The 17,218-nt window shown below is 39.2% G+C and overlaps 1 protein-coding gene across 1 annotated transcript in view; it reads left to right on the forward strand.

Annotated features, from left to right (window-relative positions):
- The first annotated feature begins 3,361 nt into the window (after positions 1 to 3,361).
- The window catches only part of LOC127415553 (NADH dehydrogenase [ubiquinone] 1 beta subcomplex subunit 1-like), a 226,033-nt gene continuing 212,176 nt past the window's right edge, over positions 3,362 to 17,218 (forward strand). Inside the window, exon 1 of the mRNA XM_051654338.1 lies at positions 3,362 to 3,367. The gene's annotated coding sequence lies outside the window, so the exon portion shown is untranslated. The remainder of the gene's footprint in view (positions 3,368 to 17,218) is intronic.

Here is a 17,218-nt window from a genome sequence, read left to right on the forward strand (position 1 = left end):
GTGGAACGGTCATTAAGACACTAACAGCTTACAGACGGTAGGTAATTAGGGTCACAGTTATAAAAACTTAGGACATTAAAGAGACCTTTCTACTGACTCTGAAAAACACCAAAAGAAAGATGCCTAGCGTCTCTGCTCATCTGCGTGAACGTGCCTTAGGCATGCTGCATGGAGGCATGAGGACTGCAGATGTGGCCAGGGCAATAAATTGCAATGTCTGTACTGTGAGATGCCTAAGACAGCACTACAGGGAGACAGGAAGGACAGCTGATCATCCTTGCAGTGGCAGACCACGTGTAACAACACCTGCTCAGGATCGGTACATCCGAATATCACACCTGCGGGACAGGTACAGGATGGCAACAACAACTGCCTGAGTTACACCAGGAACGCACAATCCCTCCATCAGTGCCCAGACTGTCCGCAATAGACTGAGAGAGGCTGGACTGAGGGCTTGTAGGCCTGTTGTAAGGCAGGTCCTTACCAGACATCAACGTTGCCTATGGGCACAAACCCACCTTCGCTGGATCAGACAGGACTGGCAAAAAGTGCTTGTCACTGACGAGTCGTGGTTTTGTCTCACCAGGGGTGATGGTCGGACTCACGTTTATCGTCGAAGGAATGAGTGTTACACCGAGGCCTGTATTCTGGAGCGGGATCAATTTGGAGGTGGTGGGTCTGTCATGGTCTGGAGCTTGTTGTCATTGCAGGAAATCTCAATGCTGTGCATTACAGGGAAGACATCCTCCTCCCTCATGTAGTACCCTTCCTGCAGGCTCATCCTGACATGACCCTCCAGCATGACAATGCCACCAGCCATACTGCTCGTTCTGTGTGTGATTTCCTGCAAGACAGGAATGTCAGTGTTCTGCCATGGCCAGCGAAGAGCCCGGATCTCAATCCTATTGAGCACATCTGGGACCTGTTGGATCGGAGGGTGAGGGCTAGGGCCATTCCCCCCAGAAATGTCCGGGAACTTGCAAGTGGCAAAAATGATATGTATGACTTTCTTTCTTGTGCTGAACACAAATGAAGATTTTTAGAAGAATATCTCAACTCTGTAGGTCCATATGATGCAAGTGAATAGTGGCCAGAACTTTGAAGCTCCAAAAAGGAGATAAAGTCAACATAAATATAATCCATATGACTCCAGTGTTTTAATTAATGTCTTCTTAAGTGATCCAATAGTTTTTGGGTGTGAACAGACCAAAATATAACTCCTTTTTTATTGCACATCTTGCCATTGCAGACGATCGTGATTGCAAGCTCGATTATGTTTCCTAGTGTTTGATGCATGCGCAGAGCGCTAGATGGCGCTATAGGAAGTGTAATCGAGCTTGAAATCATGATCGCCAAGGAGACTTCTGTCAAGATTTATAGTGAAAAAGCAGTTCCATTTTGGTTTGTTCTCACCCAAAACCAACTGGATCACTTCAGAAGACATTGATTTATCCACTGGAGTTTGATGGACTATGTTTATGCTGATTTGATCTGCTTTTTGGAGCTTTGAAGGCCTGGCCACCATTCACTTACATTGTATGGACCTACAGAGCTGAAATATTCTTCTAAAAAAATCTTCTTTTGTGTTCTGCAGAAAAAAGAAAGTCATACACATCTGGGATGACATGAGGGTGAGTAAATGTTAAGAAAATTTTCATTTTTGGGTAAACTAACCATTAAATGTCAATCAACCACTGCGTTAAAACACAACTTTGCTGATTATGAGCAGTTTTCAACGCAAGTAGGTGTCTGATTGGAAAATTAGAAAAGTTTTATATAAATTTGTCATATAACTGAAATGTGTAAATCTAAATGAAATATTGAAATTTATTTGAGTGTTTATTACCTAATTAAAAAAAAAAATTAGGATGTGAAACTTTAATATGCAGTTAAATTAACGCGCTAAAACACGAGTTTTAAACTTTGCCAGTTACACACGGCTTTAAAAAGAACATGCGCACAACTTAACAGAACTTCTTCAGTGTGCGCTTGTGCTTGCATTACATTTCAAGTATATCTGGGAGAAATAATAGGTGTTTCCCAAAGCTAAGTATGCAGAGAACGGACTTGCGTTCTTATGAGGAACAGTCTTGTCAAGCTAACTTAAAAGAATGAATTTGGAAGGACAGGAAGACATTGAATGCATCTATCTATTGCGAGCTTTGAGATGTTCTGCGATCTTGTTGCACAATTGACCATCCCACCACATTTGTAACCAGTAAGAGAACTACTGCATTGTCACAGCAGTGTCACATAAATGTCACACCAGTGAGGTTTTGCAGGACTAGTGACACGTTGAAATAAAAAAATAGTTTACTTATTAAAATGATGCCCAACAACAAATGTTGACGCAGTATGACGACTCCCACGAGACTTGTGAGTTTAAAGTGGGAAACTTGACTAATTACAAACCAAGACACAGGTGTGAACAGGAAACCAGAAACAACCAGGGTAAACAATACTGTAATAGTTATTTGCTAAACTCCAGATGATATTATGGTAATATTTCTGATGAATCTTCACTTTAAATCAAACATGGGTGAAACTGGCACATTGTTTAAAGGGGGGTACTGTAAAGTTATCTCTCAAGCTTTAGTTTCTTTCCTCTGGGGAGTTCTTGGCAGGAAAATATGGTCAAGCTCGCACATAATCACCACAAAAGGAGCTAAGAGGTGGGAGGAAGCTTGGGGATTTTCTAGAACTTCCACGCAGACCTACGAGGGTTGCAGGCAAGTCGCCTTGGCAACAGAAAACAGTGAGATTGAAAGGTCAACGTTTGGAGGGGGTATAAATCTATAATCATAGTTTGTAACCTTGATCACAGCCTGAGGGAAAACAGAAAACAATCAAGGACGGAACAAACAAACAGATTTTAGGACTCTATGTCTTTTAAATAGCACACTAACACACACACGCACACATTAGCTTGTATGCATATTTATGCATGGTAGCTTTCGTGTGGTGGACGATAAAATGGGTGAAAAATCTTGTTGATTTACATTAAAGGAGGAACCCAAACCATAGGGACCAGGATATCATAAAAACTTGAGGCTGGACTCTTGACTTGGGCCAGAGAATTGAGAGAGGGAACCTTATGAATCACTGTATGGGGCTTGTCAATCAAAATGAGCTTGTTATTATGAGTACACAATCATTTTTCAGTCCTATTGGATGCAAAATGCAGATTTTGACTCCTGGATAAAAATGCTATCTCATTAAACCACATGTAAGAATTCAAAAACACTTTGGAGAAAGACATCTGCGCCCGCTGACTATCTGCAGACGTGGCATTCTTTCATACTGAGTTAGATTTTTCTTGACAAAACTCAGCTTTGCTTTTAGTACTGCTCCTTAAGAAAGCAGCAGAAGGGATTGTGGCATTCTCACAGATAAAACGATAACAGACAATGGACTCAAGGGAGAAGGATGTTTAGAAGTCACTTTCAATCTTTATAAAAAGGAATGTTTATACTGCAAAAAATACCCCTAATAAAACAAGCAAATCACACTAAAAGGTGCTCTCAGTAACTTTTTGCTCGTTTCATCTTGGACTTACAGTGACACCTAGTGCCATGGATGCAGCATCAGTCAAAATCAAGTTTTCAGTTACAGATGCCATTGTAGAAATTCACTATTCACAATCAGACATGATTGATTTAATCCAAGAGTGAAAGTGTCCAATAACAAGATGGTTACTGAGATTGAGTAGTTTTCAGCTGGTCATGTGATGAGGGCACCCCTGCCCCATGTAGTATAAAACAGCTTTTATAAAGCTTTTATAAGGTTACTGATACTGTGTGGGGAGTGTAGTATGTCGAAGAATTCAAAATCGTTGGCCTGTGGCATTTACAGTCACACACGTCTGACGCCTCTCAAGAGCAAGATGGGATGGGATGGTCCGGTTAGGAATGACAGTGTGCCTCAGGATGTAGGTCAAGATATTGCAAACATTTATGCAGCGTTAATGAAAATCTCAACCGATATGGAGGGGCCGAGTGACCACATCTATGAAGGTGAAACTTTCCACCCTGATCACAAGAATGGACGAGGCTGAAAAGCAAATCGAGTTCCTGGAAGCAGCTGGAAAAGAGCTGCGGACTAACCCGCTGGCCACCAAAACTGGATGAGGTGTGGGAAAAATTACGTAATGTCATATATTTCAAAATACTACAAAAAATTTGAGTTTGCATATATGTAACATATTTTTTTCAAATACTAATGGAATTTAAATATGCACATATATGCTTATAATGATGTAATAATATTTGTTTCATTGGAATCGCCAAGGGAAAGAAGATCAAGATATGGTCAAGTTCCTGGACAGGCTTATTCCAAATTAGTTTGACACAGCGGGCACGTCATCTGGAAACAGAGCGCGTATGCAGAGCTCTCGGTTGGCTTCGCAGAGCGGGTGACAGACCCCGATCCATTCTGGTGAGATTCCTGTGGTCGGCAGACAGAGACTTTGTTTTAAGTGCGGTGAGAAATAAAGGAAAGCTGGGAGGATTACAACATTATGTTTTTTCCAGACTTTGCCAGTGCTACACAAGCGAAATGGGAGAAATTCAAGGATGGATGTAAGACTTCCACATGCCCACGAGAAGCTATGGCCTTCATTAAATCAATGGAGTGACTGGGTGGCTTTGCCCGTGCTGAATCAGTGGTATGGACTACACATCGTACATTTTGCTGATGCAGTCTGAGAGGGTTTGTTATTTGGTTGGTTGCCCACTGTCTCTCTTTCTCGTTTTACTCTTTTTTTTATTATTAATTTTTCTTTTCCTTTATTGACTTATTGTTGAACTTATTTGTTCATTTTGTGGGTTTGATGTTATTATTTACTGGGGCCTATTTCACTGAAAACATTTATGTGCAGTTCAGTTGTATGGTTTACATAAAAAAAACACTGGACTGAAGTAATCTTGTAGCAATGGTGTCACGGAAAATCTCGTGAGTGTGCATGGACCGTCGGATTTCCGAGGGATGGACACCAGTTATAGTGATGCAAAAGTGTGTAGACCCTTTAGAGCGACAATGACACTACAGAGGATGTGTATAAATCTTGGTCTTACAGACATTTGGAGACTTCTGAATCCATCTGGGATGGACTACACTTTTTTTTCCCCCATCAGTTCATAAGATTTACTCTAGAATATAATTATTCCATTTGCCACTGATTGCACAATTGGGAACATTTTAGTTTCAGATCATGCTTTGGTGTTTAGAGATGTTGCCGCATATAGTGAAAAGAAATCATACAGATGGCATTTTAATACATCCCTTCTACAGGACCAAGCATTTCAACAAATGTTAAAGACAAAGTTAATGTTTATGTAGAAAACAATTGATCCTCAGTGTCCTCTGTGGGCGTGGCATGGGAGGCGCTTAAGGCAGATTATACAATATTCCTCATTCATTAAAAAGATTAAAGCACTGGAATTCATAAAATTGGAAAAGAGTATTAAAAGTGCTGAAACAGAGCTGAAGTGCTGAATGTCATCCAATGGTCTTAGAGAGTTGACTCAGCTAAAATATAGGTACAGTACTATTTTGTCACTGAAGGTTGATTTTTGCTTATTCAGGGCAAGACAGACATACTTTGAGTCAAGAGACAAAGCAGGGAATCTTCTTGCTAGATATATAAAATAGTTTTTTTTCCACCATTCCTTCAGTGGTCTTCTGGAGGCAATATATTTACTTCTGCCACAGATATTAATAAGGCCTTTAAAGAATTCTATTTCGATCTTTATAGTTCCACGTCTTCGTCTACCGATAAGGATATTAGAAACTTGGTAGAGCCACTAGAACTTCCTAAATTGACAAATGATCAAAATGACTTGGACTCTGATATTACTTTGGAGGAGCTTGTTGAGGTAATTAAAGCCTTGCCAACAGGTAATGAACCGGGGCCAGATGGTTTTGCCACATAATTTTTAGATATTATGTTACAGAACTGGCTCCACTTATGTTAGAAGTTTACACAGTGTCATTAAAGAAAGGTGAAATACCACCAACAATGACGCAAGCCCTGATCAGTCTCATTCTTAAAAAAGATAAAGATCCAAATTAATTTAAAAGTTATCATCCAATTTCCCTGATCCAGTTAGATGAAAAAATATTGTCTAAAATTCTGGCTTATCGATTAAGCAGAGTAATTACATCTCTTATACATATAGATCAAGTGGGATTTATTTGTGGTCCTAATGGATAATGGATTAATTTCTGATTATTTTTGTCTTGGTAGGGGAAACTGGCAAGGCTGTCGTCTCTCCCCTTTGCTGTTCTGTCTTTCCCTGGAACATTAGCAGCTGCAATAAGAAAAGAGGATGATTTTCCTGGTATTGTAGCAGGAGGTGTGGTGCATAAACGTTTACTCTATGCAGATGATATATTATTATTATTTGTCTCTGATCCTAAAAGGTCTATGCCTAGCCTCCATAAAATTATTAATTCTTTCTCCAATTTTTCAGGATACAGGGTGTATTGGTCTAAATCGGAAGCTCTTGCTCTGACAGCATATTGCCCTACCACAGCTTTCCAACCTAGCACCTTTCAATGGCCCAAGCAAGGCATTAGGTATTTAGGCATTTTATTTCCAGAAAATTTGAGAGATTTAGTTAGAGTTAGGTTCTCGTGTGATGATGATTGGTGGGCTTCACTACATTTGTCTATGGCTTGGAAGGTCAAAGTTATAAAAATGAATTGTATCCCCAAATTGAATTATTTACTGCAGTCTCTACCTCTAGAATTTCCTCTTTCTTATTTTAAACAATTTGATAGATTATCTAAGTTTTTTATTTGGAATGGTAAACGACCTCTGTTGCATTCCAGTAAGTTACATATACCAATTGTCAATGGAGGTTTAGGCCTCCCCAGAAATATTTTTATTACTATGCTTTTAATCTTAGACACTTGGCCCATTGGTCTCTTCCACCTGAGAGAGTCCCTCCCTGGTACAACATTGAACAAGCGGTCCTTGCCCCAATTTCACCATTGCAAGGTCTTTCTATAAAATTGCCTAGAGAAGTAAAAATTCATCCCATTATTTCACACTTACATTCAGTATGGACAAAGTTTTCCCATATATTAAATTTTGATACTTACCTAAATATTTCCTCAAGCATATGGCTGAACCCCAAATTCTGTATTTGTAAGTCTCCATTTTGCTGGAAAGAATGGATTGAGAGGGGTGTTGCTCCACTTGGTGACCTTTATGAAAACTGAGCTTTGAGATCATTTGAAAATATAACACAGCAATTTGGGATTTCTAGGTCTAAATTTTATTTAGGTATTTACAGTTGCGCCATTTACTTTGTTCTATTTTTGGCGGTAGTACTCAGCTCCCTAAAGCTGCAGACACACTTTGTATGGTGCTCACATCCTTTGGAAAGGGTCACGAAGCATCAGTGTAGTATTCCTTGTTGATTCAGAGTCTTGGTGATGGGGCCTTAACAGCTCTTAAGAGGTTATGGGAAAAAGATTTGAACTTGGTATTGGAGGATGGGGAGTGGGAAAGAATTAAAAGAAAATGTAAAACTATGTCTAGGGATGCAAGGGTACACCTTATTCAGTTTAAGATTTTGCCTCGTTTCTACTGGACTCCTTCTAGATTGTTTAGACTTGGTTTAAAGGACACTCCTACCTGCTGGCGATGTCATTTGGAGAATGGAGACATAGCCCATGCTCTGTGGTTCTGCACTAAGATTCAAGAATTCTGGTTAAGAGTCCAGAATTTTATCTGTGAGGTTTAGATACTCAAATTTCATTCTGCCCCAGACTATGTACAGGTGCATCTCAATAAATTAGAATGTCGTGGAAAAGTTCATTTATTTCAGTAATTCAACTCAAATTGTGAAACTCGTGTATTAAATAAATTCAATGCACACAGACTGAAGTAGTTTAAGTCTTTGGTTCTTTTAATTGTGATGATTTTGGCTCACATTTAACAAAAACCCACCAATTCACTATCTCAAAAAATTAGAATATGGTGACATGCCAATCAGCTAATCAACTCAAAACACCTGCAAAGGTTTCCTGAGCCTTCAAAATGGTCTCTCAGTTTGGTTCACTAGGCTACACAATCATGGGGAAGACTGCTGATCTGACAGTTGTCCAGAAGACAATCATTGACACCCTTCACAAGGAGGGTAAGCCACAAACATTCATTGCCAAAGAAGCTGGCTGTTCACAGAGTTCTGTATCCAAGCATGTTAACAGAAAGTTGAGTGGAAGGAAAAAGTGTGAAAAAAAAAGATGCACAACCAACCGAGAGAACCGCAGCCTTATGATTGTCAAGCAAAATCAAGAATTTGGGTGAACTTCACAAGGAATGGACTGAGGCTGGGGTCAAGGCATCAAGAGCCACCACACACAGACATGTCAAGGAATTTGGCTACATTTGTCGTATTCCTCTTGTTAAGCCACTCCTGAACCACAGACAATGTCAGAGGCGTCTTACCTGGGCTAAGGAGAAGAAGAACTGGACTGTTGCCCAGTGGTCCAAAGTCCTTTTTTCAGTTGAGAGCAAGTTTTGTATTTCATTTGGAAACCAAGGTCCTAGAGTCTGGAGGAAGTGTGGAGAAGCTCATAGCCCAAGTTGCTTGAAGTCCAGTGTTAAGTTTCCACAGTCTGTGATGATTTGGGGTGCAATGTCATCTGCTGGTGTTGGTCCATTGTCCAAGTCACTGCACCCGTTTACCAAGAAATTTTGGAGCACTTCATGCTTCCTTCTGCTGACCAGCTTTTTAAAGATGCTGATTTCATTTTCCAGCAGGATTTGGCACCTGCCCACACTGCCAAAAGCACCAAAAGTTGGTTAAATGACCATGGTGTTGGCGTGCTTGACTGGCCAGCAAACTCACCAGACCTGAACCCCATAGAGAATCTATGGGGTATTGTCAAGATGAAAATGAGAAACAAGAGACCAAAAAATGCAGATGAGCTGAAGGCCACTGTCAAAGAAACCTGGGCTTCCATACCACCTCAGCAGTGCCACAAACTGATCACCTCCACGCCACGCCGAATTGAGGCAGTAATTAAAGCAAAAGGAGCCCCTACCAAGTATTGAGTACATATACAGTAAATGAACATACTTTCCAGAAGGCCAACAATTCACTAAAAATGTTTTTTTTATTGGTCTTATGATGTATTCTAATTTGTTGAGATAGTGAATTGGTGGGTTTTTGTTAAATGTGAGCCAAAATCATCACAATTAAAAGAACCAAAGACTTAAACTACTTCAGTCTGTGTGCATTGAATTTATTTAATACACAAGTTTCACAATTTGAGTTGAATTACTGAAATAAATGAACTTTTCCACGACATTCTAATTTATTGAGATGCACCTGTATATTGGGTGATGGAACGGTTATTAAAGCAGGTGACAAATATACAAAAAGCTGGGTCCAAACTAGTGTAATAATTGGCAGACATATAATTCTTATGCAAAGTCAAATGGCGCTTCATTTCAAAATGGTTCACCGAATTGGACAGGGTGGCGGCATTCGAAAATATGTCATAAAAGCAGCTTGGCAGATTAGATGCATATGATAAGAAATAGGACAAATACATGACCTTTCTGGAAGGCTCTCGGTGAGGGCCATGTGGAGAGAAACTTTTTTTCCCCTCTCTCTTCATGTTTATATGTGTATACTCAGGCTTGGACCATGGGAATGTTTGTTGGGGGGTTAGGGTGGGATTGGGGACTGGGAGGGGGACTGGGAATTAATGGGGGTTGAAGGAGGATAATGGTTGACTCACGTGCATGTGTTTTGCTTTGTTCTGTATTGTGTTTGAGTCAATCAATAAAAATGTTAATCTGAAAACAGATTACAATTAATTTCTTTAGGAGTAAAACTTTTTTTTAATGGGACAAAAAAAATACTGAGTGCACCTTTAAATAGTAGAATTTTTTTTCTAAAAATCAAGCAATAAAAATCTGACTATAGCATAGGTAAAAATTAAGGTAAGAAAAAATAACACAGTAATTAGACACTAAATCGACAACACCCAATTGAAAGCAGTTTTGGCAAGATGTTGATAACCACAAAAAATAACTTTGATTACAAAAACTTACATTGGAAGTGAATAGGGCTGATTTTTGGAGGGTTTAAATGCTGAAATGTAAAGCCTCAAGCTTCTATTACAGTTTTACAATCTAACTTACACACAGCCATACATATGCAAGAAAAATTCTAGTCAAGATTTTCTAGTCATTTTTCAATGTTTGTTCATTTTTAAGTGTTTAGCTTGTTTCATTGTTTGCATTGCTGTGATCAAATGCTCTAAATCAACCTAAAATCTGATCCTAGATCTGTCACTGCATCCCTCATTGCATTCTCATTCCAACAAAACTGCTCCGAGCACTCAGTCATTCCACAGAACACTGTCATTCAATCACTCTGACATTCCCTGACAATGATCCTCAGTCAGCGCTTAGAGGTTACAGAAACAAACAGCTGATCTTGGGTCACCCTAAACAGCAGAAAATAGAAACCATCCTTTATTAGGCTCAGAGCCTAAATCCTTGCCATCATATCTCCCACCCCGGCTGGCAATTTATCCCCTAAAATTGGCAGAGCATGCCAGCGCATGTTCATAACAAATAAATTGATCCCATAAAACCACAGATGCTGGATATGAAGAATCCTGGACACAGTAAGCCATTAAATTAGTGCACAATAGCAAAGCGATGCAAAGAAGGGGAACGAATCAACTAAATGAGGTTAAATTGAATGGATTTTTATGCAACCGGATCAGGGCTTTGTTTGGAAAGAGGTCAACATTACCTTGTTTTATAGGATTTTTTGATTTTTTTAAAACCTATTTTTCAAAATAAATGACTTGTTAAAAACTTCGTGTATAATCAGACTACCCCTCTCTCACCTTTCTGTTCACTTGATTTCTCTCTCCTTGTTAAAACACGTCACAAATGCAAACGTAAAACACAAATTATGTTATTTCCATGCTGTTAGGTTCCATCCTGTTAATGTTGCAGCCACTGTGTAAATAACAGATCGTTTGAGCTTGACCAGAGCATTTTTCTACTTCCTTAAACACAAGCAATTTATTATTTTTTTTTTTTATGTTACAGGGGCGAATCTACTAAATGGTAACTTTAGTATTCAGCACAAAAACCTGTCATTTTCACTAACCAATTGCAATCTAGTATAACAGCCTGTGTTCATGAGCTCATGAACATTGTGACGTGGCAACATTTTTGCGAAACAAAATTACGTGCTTCATTACACGTTTTGCTGCAATTTCGCTGTGAAGTGTCCAGCGGGGGGCGCCAAAAGCGAGTGAAATGGTGTCATAATCAGACAAGGTTTCTGAGGTGAATATTAAATGTAGGTTTTAATAAGTTAAACGTACCTCCCTAACCTAAAACTTTAACCTGAACCTAACCAATAGTGATCTAAAAATGAAATCAGAGCTAGACACAAAACAGACATCCTTGCCTTTAACCAATGCCTAAACATGCCTCCTTTCTAAGTAAATTGGGCTCATTTGATTTTAAACAGTTATAGGGGCAAATGGGGTCATTCATTTCAGTGCAAACACACCTCCGTTCTAAGTAAATCAGTTTCATTAGATTTTAAATGTTAAAGGGGCAAATTCGATATTGTCATTCGCTTCAGTGCAAACATGCCTCCATTCTAAGTAAATAAGGTTCAATAAACTTTAAAAGTTACAGGGGCAAATCTGCAAAATAGTTGCGCCACTTTTGCTCACAGTATTTCAGCACAAAAACCTGCGTCATTTTCACTAACCAACTGTAATATATATTAACAGCCTGATCTCGTGAAATTTACATGACCGTGACTTTGCAATTAAAGGGGTCACAAAATGCTATTTTTTAATAATTTTATTATCTTTCCTGAGGTCCACTAATAACGTCAGCAAAGTTTTTTGCACGAAAACTGTCATAGTTCAATAATAAATTATCATTTTCCACCCTGTCTCTGGCCCTCTGTCTCAAACGCTTGGTTTTGGCCTCAGCGTCTCCTTTAAACTTCAGTGTAAACGCCCACTGTTCTGATTGGCTAACATCGTGCAGCCCCTCAAATTCAGCCATATTTGAAACTCAATCGGAGGAGAATAAACAAGCTCTCCAAAACATTTATAAAAATACATTTCAGGGTTTACACACAACGCACATCCAACACATTACATCCGAATATATAATACTGTTCATTCAAGCACATCAGCACCATAAACTATCAAACATGAAATATTCATGAATTAAAATGTTTACTCATGGTTTTGCTGCCAAGTCCAAGTGCTTTTAACTGCCCCATTCTTCAATAATAGTTCCTTTGCCAAACTTGAATCGTATTATGACCGGTTCACAAGCAGTCCAAGCTGATATTTGCACATACACAGGCCATAGCACAGTGAAACATGACGCACACACATAGGTGCACTTAGGCGCAGATCACCAGAAACGCATCCAAACGGTCAAAGACTTCCAGCTAGTGCTTGTTTACATACACCAATTAAAAATAGTGCATATGGGCAAATGAACAGCAAGACAGAGCAGCTGAATGAAGCCGAATGGAGTCTCCTTTTCTGAGTTGTAACTGACACCACGTCATTTAAAAGCAGCGTAATAAACACAGCTACAGTCAAAGACGTCTGTGTAATGCATGTTATATCCACACACAAAAAAAAAAAAGTCAAAAATGGTCCAGATGGGTCCCCTTTTGGTGTTCAGGAATAGTTGGACACATTCTCTCCCTCTCTGTTTACGATATGAAGTGAGCACCAGTGGGCGGGGCCAAGGGTGCAATAACATGTTGCGGGGCGTGTAAATACAACTGAGCAATGTCTTGTGACATCACAAACACGAAATGAGACATTTCAGCAGGGTGGGTACTAAAAATGCTCTGTTTAGAGTGGGGAGGAAGTTTTGCATTCTGAAATTTACAGTATGTTTTTATAGTACAGTTAACTCTTATATGTCTCAATATCAAGGAAAATATGATTTTCCATTTCATGAAACCTTTTAACATTGATGTGCTGTATTACACGTTTGGCTGCAGTTATCCAGTGAAACTCGCCAACAGCGAGGAAAACTGTGTCATATTCAGACGAGGTTTTAAGATGACGTTTAGATGAAAGTTTTAATGATAAAGACATCTCAATAACCTAAAACTTTAGCCTGAACGGCTAAAAGGTTTTTAAAATGCAGAAGCAAAATGAAAAGCACATTTCCGAAGAACCACTTCATTTCGCAACGCTTCTATGACTCTGTCATGTCACGTGTCAGTTTGAGTCCTTGGCTAACTTTGTACCGCGGTCCTCTGAGGTCAAAGTCCAACTCTTTACGGGGTGAGCTACTACGCAAGCTAATCATATAAAAATGTATTGTTTTTCAAAAGATGTGTTAAGTAAAATTGTGACGATGCTATAAAATGGCACTCTTTCACTTTTCAGTTCACTTGATTTTGCTCCTCTGATTAAAACACATCATCATCACAATTTAATATGATCACGTTATGTTCCGTGAGATCAAATGACTATTCGACAATAACAAAAATGTCTTAGTCGACTAAAAGTTTCATTCCTAGTTACCAGCTTTGCTAGTCTTGTCGGAAGGACAGAATTAGCGAGTCTGGGGTATCAGTGAAGCACATGTGTGTGTGGACAGGTAACTGTGTGAGGAGAAAGATGGATTGTAAATGACGGCAAGCTACTCTCGGCTCTGGTGTGCCTGTATGTGTGTGTGTTAAAAGTGTCTATGGCACAGGTACACTCGGACCGTTCCAGACATGATTCTCGCCTTGAATCAGCAAAGCTTGCCATATTTTGGCAGACATTTTCCTGCAATAAAAGAAGAAAAAAAAAAAATAGAACATTCTGGCTAGTGAAATATTTTAAATGACAATGAAAGTTGCCTGTTAATTCGAGGGACTAGGTGATTAAAGGAATAGTTCAGACAAAAATGAAAACAATGTAATAATTTCCTCACCCTCATGCTGTTCCAAACCTGTATGACTTGTTTTTTCACAAACCTCTAAACGTCTATATGTAGCCATTTGTACTACAGACATGAATGAAACCTCAAATCATGCTGCTGGTTAGAAGTGTGCTATTACATCTCCAAGCGACCTGGACCAGCACTAACCAGCATCAACTATCTCATCCAGTTGCCACTAAACCAGTTTAAACGTTTTTTCATCAGAGTGGCACATGCAGAGAGTTTCAACTGCAGGGCTTCAGGCAATGTTCATCAGATCCAAATATTCAGGAGCATCTTTTAAATGGTAAAAAGGCTGTTTATAGATGAACATGTCTGAAAGACTCTGGCAAGAGAAGAGACGTATTACAAAAGAAAGGGCTTTACAGAAATCGGCAAGTGATGAAGTTGAACAGTGATGCCAAAGCAATAACTGACGTGATGTATACAGTATTCCTTTGCGTGTGTTTTCGTTAGGTTGCGTACCTGTCCAACTTAAAAATCCAACTTGAAATTGTATAGATTTCCGGATCTGTATCCAAGCCTTGCATAATTTTTTATTTTCACAGAAAAATAGATAAGCTATATAATTACTTAATGCTTTTATTTTGTGTGCATATCATGTATAGGACAATACATTAGGCTAATTATACATTTCTCACAGGCCTATATTTTTTTTCTTTTCTTTCTTTGTTAACTTTCTTTAAAAACAGCAGCCACATTAGATCACAGGCTAATGCACATCATGAAATAGTGTACAGTGGGACTAAAGGCACACCTTAAGGGAAATGAGCTTTTTTTTATGGTCACAAAATATATTTAAAAATAAATCATAATAATATATTGATGTAGCAACATAATTTGTGTGAAAAGAAATAAAAACAGAAGGTTGTTTTGGATGGCATTTTTTTTTTCTTTTTTTTTTTTTTTAAGTTGGCGAGGGGGTCTTTAACCCCACACCTGTGGTAAAGGCTCCTTCACTTGGGGTAGAAGGACCCCAGGGGGGTTATATTGATATAGTGTAGTAGATACCGGAGCAATAGTTATAGGGCACAATTTGTCAACTTATGCAAATAATTTTGAGACAGCAAGATGCTATTTTGAGGAACAAATTAAGATAATGCTCAATAAATAACTACTTCAGAAAAGGGATCATAAAAATGTGATTTCAATCACATCTGGCATTTCATTACATCTCAAGTATTTTATAAACAAATTAATCTCCATTGTGATTGGATCAGTCAATGTGAGTCCACTTTGAAAAATTTTCATAAATCTGTTCACCCCACTTAAGAAAACAATGCGTTTAATGGGGGCCTTTAGCCCCTGCAACAGGGGTCTTTTTACCCCAAATACTATCCTTATACTTATTGGACAGTTATTGAATAAAATAAAAAATGACAAATACGTATTTTGTCTAAAATAAATGTGATATTGTCCAGGATTTTCATTAGCTACATAAATTTGCAACATTTGAAAAATTATTAAATAGTAGATAAAATGACCTCAAAATCAAACTTTACACATTGCGCGCAATGATCTCATGGAACGGGAAAATTTTGCAGTGTATAGTGACAAACAGTTGTTTAGGAAAGTCCTGTGTTAGTTTATGCTATTTAGTGTTTTGGGAGAAAATAAAATCAAACGGAGCCCTTTACCCCAGGGGCCTTTAGCTCCGTTGTACCCTACGCGCAACTTTTCAGCAATTTGTTTTTCTCTCATAGATTTGGCCTACTGGTTAATTATTTTCAACAACGTCCTGACTGTTTTAATATGTTAAGTAACTTTTACTTGGTGAACTCCATTTAGAACAGGCTATCAGGGTTGCTCTATTGGTCCTGCACTTAATTTAACTGTTTTCAATAAATATGCCTGTATTCACTAACGTTGATTAAATGAATGTGTTTCATGTTCTATACTTAATGTACAATGACCATAATGCAAGCCAAAAGCACGTCACAGATAACTGCGCCTTTTCAGCTGAATTTAGTGTCGTATTTGGCTTTTGGAACAGATTAAGTATTTTAAATGGGTCACATAACACATTGTTTTTTGACTGTTTTCTGAGGATTTCTTTTTAGACTAGTCGACTCCAAAATGTACATTTAAACATCAGTGAAATTAGTCCTTCCGCACATCCCTAGTCAATACTTGGGACGCACCTTCCCAGTCACCTGAACTGGGGCGCAGATTTCTTCATCCTAAGACAGTTTGGGAGCTCTTCAGGGAAGCAGAGTTGGACCCGTTTGCCTCCCCAGAGACCATGCGTAATGACACCTCTGGTACTCCATGACTCTGCTTGGATTGGATGCTCTAGCTCATAAATGGCAAGCGAAACGAAAGTACGTGTTACCTCCTGCTCATTTGCTTAACCAAGTGTTGTGCAAAGTACGGGAAGACAGGGAAACCGTGGTGTTGATTGCGCCAGAGTGGCTCAGACGCCAGTGGAGCTTTTGGATTGTCTGCTTTGGAGGCGTGGGCTAAAGGTGTGTCCTTGGAAGCCATCTGCCTGGCAGTGGGCTTGGATGTCTCTTCCCTCTTTTCCCAGGTTCTTACGGCAAAGGAGGGTTGATTTCTCAATGTTCACTATTTTGCAAGCTAGTGCATTGTTCAGAGAATGCTAGTCAAAAAACAGTGTCGTTCTTGGCGCCTTTCAATGTAAAGACTAATGTTTAATGTTCTACTGTACTGTTGGCTAGTGACATTAAGTCAGGTTGTCAATAATGGACTGTTCCAACCTTTTTCTCCACCATTGTGGATGGCGATAGATTTGCGGTGCTTCACTACCCAGATTAGCTAGTTTTACTACCAAATTCTCTACCTGAAATAATTGGATTTCTTTCTTTCTTTACTTATTTGTCAATAAGAAGGTGAGAATCGGTTGATGCCTTTTAACTACCCTACTGGCTAGTAGGCATTGCTGGTTCGTGCATGTGTGATGGTATAGGATTCCCGTAGCTTTAGCAACTGCCGCGGCGTTAAAGTGACCAACTTGAAAGGGAACGATATGGTTATGACCGTAACCCTGGTTCCCTGAAAGGAGGGAACGAGTTGCTGCATATGTAAGCTGGCCGCACTACTACTTTCTCACTGTTAAGGGTTAGAGAGATGCGCCCTCATCCCTTCAGTTGAAAATCCTCATAAAATGGTGCCATGCTCTGGTTTCTATGCTCATGGTGATACGCGCATCGGGGGAGGAGTGTTAAGCGCCATCTGCCAACAGTTGGTAGGTTATTAAATGTTTAATGCCATGTCAGC

The sequence above is a fragment of the Myxocyprinus asiaticus genome, chromosome 25 (genome assembly GCF_019703515.2).
Source record: "Myxocyprinus asiaticus isolate MX2 ecotype Aquarium Trade chromosome 25, UBuf_Myxa_2, whole genome shotgun sequence".
Classification (NCBI taxonomy): domain Eukaryota; kingdom Metazoa; phylum Chordata; class Actinopteri; order Cypriniformes; family Catostomidae; genus Myxocyprinus; species Myxocyprinus asiaticus.